This window comes from Bison bison, unplaced genomic scaffold, assembly GCF_000754665.1.
Source record: "Bison bison bison isolate TAMUID 2011002044 unplaced genomic scaffold, Bison_UMD1.0 scf7180017864308, whole genome shotgun sequence".
NCBI classification, from domain to species: Eukaryota; Metazoa; Chordata; class Mammalia; order Artiodactyla; family Bovidae; genus Bison; species Bison bison.
In genome coordinates, this window is record NW_011494880.1 from 595,546 (window position 1) to 599,339 (window position 3,794).

Here is a 3,794-nt window from a genome sequence, read left to right on the forward strand (position 1 = left end):
AAACTCAATTGTTAAAAAAAAAAAAAAAAGACTACTCTGTTTCTACTTTGCAGTTTTACCAAACTTCCAGCAGCAAAACAGGCAACATTTAGTGACCAGAAATATAATAGTTGCCACACATGCTAACAGGAAGCCAATCGCATCCAAACAATGGTGCTGGTACCGGGTGAGGTCATGGACCGCTGGCCCAAGGTGTTTGGCTCCTTTGTGATGCCTGATAAACTTAATCCAGAAGACTGCTCATTCCAAGGGCTTCATAGGCTGATCGTGGTGAATTCCTGATAACGTCATAGCGTTTTCTTTATAGCTAAGGAATGAATATGTAGTCACTTGAAAAATTTCTTAAGAACACAATATATCCAAATATATATCTAGATATATCTAAATATATTATATATTTAGGTAGACATATCTAAAATTGTTATATATTATTAAAAGTACATTACATAGTTCTTAATACATTATGTCATAAAAAAATCATCAAGGATTGTGTGCTTAGGCATGTCTGACTCTTTGCAACCCCATGGACTGTAACCCACCAGATTCTTCTGTCCATGGAGTTTGCCAGGCAAGAATACTGGAGTGGGTTGCCATTTCCTTCTCCAGTGAATCTTCTGGACCCAGAGTTCAAACCCCTGCCTCCTGCATCTTTTGCATTGGCAGTCAGATTCTTTTACCACTGTGCCACCTGGGAAGCCCAGAATGCAGAATGCATTTGAGAGTTTCTTTCCTCAGGAGGTATTTTAGATGTGGTGGTCCATCAACTAGAATTTGTTGGATGTTTCATAGTCTTAGTAATGATTGGAGGTAAGGGAGAAAATAATAATTTTTAAACAGAAATAGAATTTTGATAGTTCAGAGACAGGAATGTAGAATATGTAGTTTGAAAATACAGAACTTTGATCTTGTTTGCTGACTGTGATATTGGGAACATGATAGTAGCAGGAAGCCACATCAAGGGCAGGTCTATGAGAAAGAAATCTTTCCCCCTGCCACTCCATCCTTCTCTAGGTTCCATATGGAGTGTTAGTGTTAAGAAGAAGCAAATCTTTAACAGTATCAGGAAATGGTTTCAGTCTGTGATCTTTGTGGCCCTGAATGCCAGATACTAAAAAACACCCTATGGGCAAGAAGTAGGGCCTGAGAGTGAGGTAGATGCTGGAATCTTGGCTTCAAGCAACCAAGAGCTACAAGTACAATGATGAGATGGAACAATGGTGAGAACACTAACCGGTTTAACTTCTGTCAAGAAACCGAAGACCAGAAGTTTAGGTTTAGGTTTTTTTAATGGCTGACTTAGACGAACTATTTCCTTGGATCTGTGAAGGAGATGAAGAAGGGAAGCTATTCTCCCACACTGAAGTGCAGTCACTACTGATGGAGATTATAGAATATTAAAGTATAAAATATAGTGGAACAGCATGTAGAAAGTTCTGAGAATGAGACTTTTGAACCAAAAGAAAAATTATACAGAGTTCTGTTGCCCTTTGAACTGTGTTTTTGAACTGTGGTGTTGAAGAATACTCTTGAGAGTCCCTTGAACTTCAAGGAGATCAAACCAGTCCATCCTAAAGGAAATCAGTCCTGAATATTTATTGGAAGGACTGATGCTGAAGCTGAAACTCTAATACTTTGGCCACCTGATGTGAAGAACAGACCCACTGGAAAAGACCCTGATGCTGGGAAAGATTGAAGGCAGGTGAAGAAGGTGACAACAGAGGATGAGATGGTTGGATGGCATCACCAACTTGATGGACATGAATTTGAGCAACCTCCAGGTGTTGGTGATGGATAGGGAAGCCTGGCGTGCTGCAGCCCATGGGGTCTCAAAGAGTCAGACACAACTGAGCAACTGAACTGAACTGAACTGTTGCCCTTTGATTAAAAAAATATATATACAGACAGGCCTTTCTTAATTCACAAGAATTTAAGGAATAAGTAACTTTGATATATCTCAGGAAAACAAGGAAACAACAGCAAAAAAAGTTCCAAGACAAAGAAGCAAAATATTTGTCAGATTAAAAAGTAATAAAAACAGAATCTATCAAGAATAGAAAGATACAAATTAATAAATAAATAAAACACAAATTTCATCATTATAACCATATAAATACTAAACTAATGCTAATCAATATTAAATATGTGGTCATGGACAAGATGTGCATGTTGTAAACATTGATAATGTTGTATTGATAATATAGCTTGTAGAAATTAATATGTGGTGTTTAAGAAATACAAACTGGAAGTTGAGAATTGACCTCAAGTAAAAAGTCCTTCTATACTGACCAAACTTTGGAAGCATTTGCAAGATAATTATCCTAATCCCTATTGTCAAAATTTGTTCATAGATTTATACTAAATTTTTAGTAATAATTTATCTGATATTCAAAAAATATTCTTCCAATGCCTGTAAATTCTTTTAATTTTAATGTTTTTCCCCACAGAATTTATTTGATTTTTTGAAAAAGAATAACATAATAAATATAATTATTCATAGTTAAATTCCTAATTTATTTACTCACTTATGATCACAGCTAAACTTCTTTGTTGTACAAAGTGCCCCACAAGTTATTCATTGAAGCAAGTTTCAATTTATTGAAAATTTGTAATTTCATCTAATATCTCTTCACCTGTCCAACTCCTAGTTTCTAGGAACCACCACACTAGTGTTTCTGTGTGTTAGACTTTTTATACACAAATATAGTGATATCTTGCAATATTTTTTCTTCTGTGATTTATTTCATTTAGCATGATGCCATGTGATCACAAATGGCGAGACTTCCTATTTTTTTTGTTGCTAATAATATCCTTTTATGTACATAAACCATATATCCTTTATCCTTTTATTCACTGACAGATATTTAGGTTGTTTTCATATCCTGGCTATTGTGAACAATGTTGATGAACACGGGGGTGTGAATATCCCTTTCATATCTTTTTTGTTTCCTTTAGATAAAAATAGGCTTCCCAGGTGGTGCAGGGGTAAAGAATCCACCTTCCAGTGCAGGAGATGCAAGAGATGTGGGTTCAATCTCTGGGTCGGTAAGAGCCTCTGGAGTAGGAAATGGCAACCCATTCCAGTATTCTAGCATGGAAAATTCCATGGACGAGAAGCCTGGTGGGCTACAGTCCATGGGATTGTAAAGAGTCAGACATGAATAAGCATGCATCCTGGCTGGCTGGCTTAGACATATAGGCAGAAGTAGGCTTGCTGGATAGTATAGTAGTTCTGTTTTTAAGCAGTAGTTCTATTTTTAATTTTTGAGGTGAATCCATACTGTTTTCCATAGTCTACTGTGTTCCAATCAAGAGTGAACTAGAGGTCCCCTTTCCTCACATTCTTACCAACACTTGTTCTATTTTGTCTTTTGATGCCAGCCATTCTAACAGATGTGAGGCCATGCCTTATTAGAAACTTGATCTGCATTTCCTGATGCAACAACACAAGAAAAGACTCTACACATGGACATCACCAGATTGTCAATACTGAAAACAGATTGATCATATCCTTTGCAGCCAAAGATGGAGAAGCTCTAAACATCATCAAAAACAAGATTGGGAGCTGACTGTGGCTCAGATCATGAACTCCTTATTGCCAAATTCAGACTTAAATTGAAGAAAGTAGTGAAAACCACTAGACCATTTAGGTATGATCTAAACCAAATCCCTTGCGATTGTACAGTGGAAGTAACAAATAGATTCAAGGGATTAGATCTGATAGACAGAGTACCTGAAGAACTATGGATGGAGGTTTGTGACACTGTACAGGAGGCAGTGATCAAGACCATCCCCAT

General features: G+C 36.8%; 1 pseudogene; it reads right to left on the reverse strand.

The window, feature by feature from the left end:
* Positions 1-42: 42 nt before the first annotated feature.
* Positions 43-3,794, reverse strand: part of LOC104997426 — a 21,858-nt pseudogene continuing 18,106 nt past the window's right edge.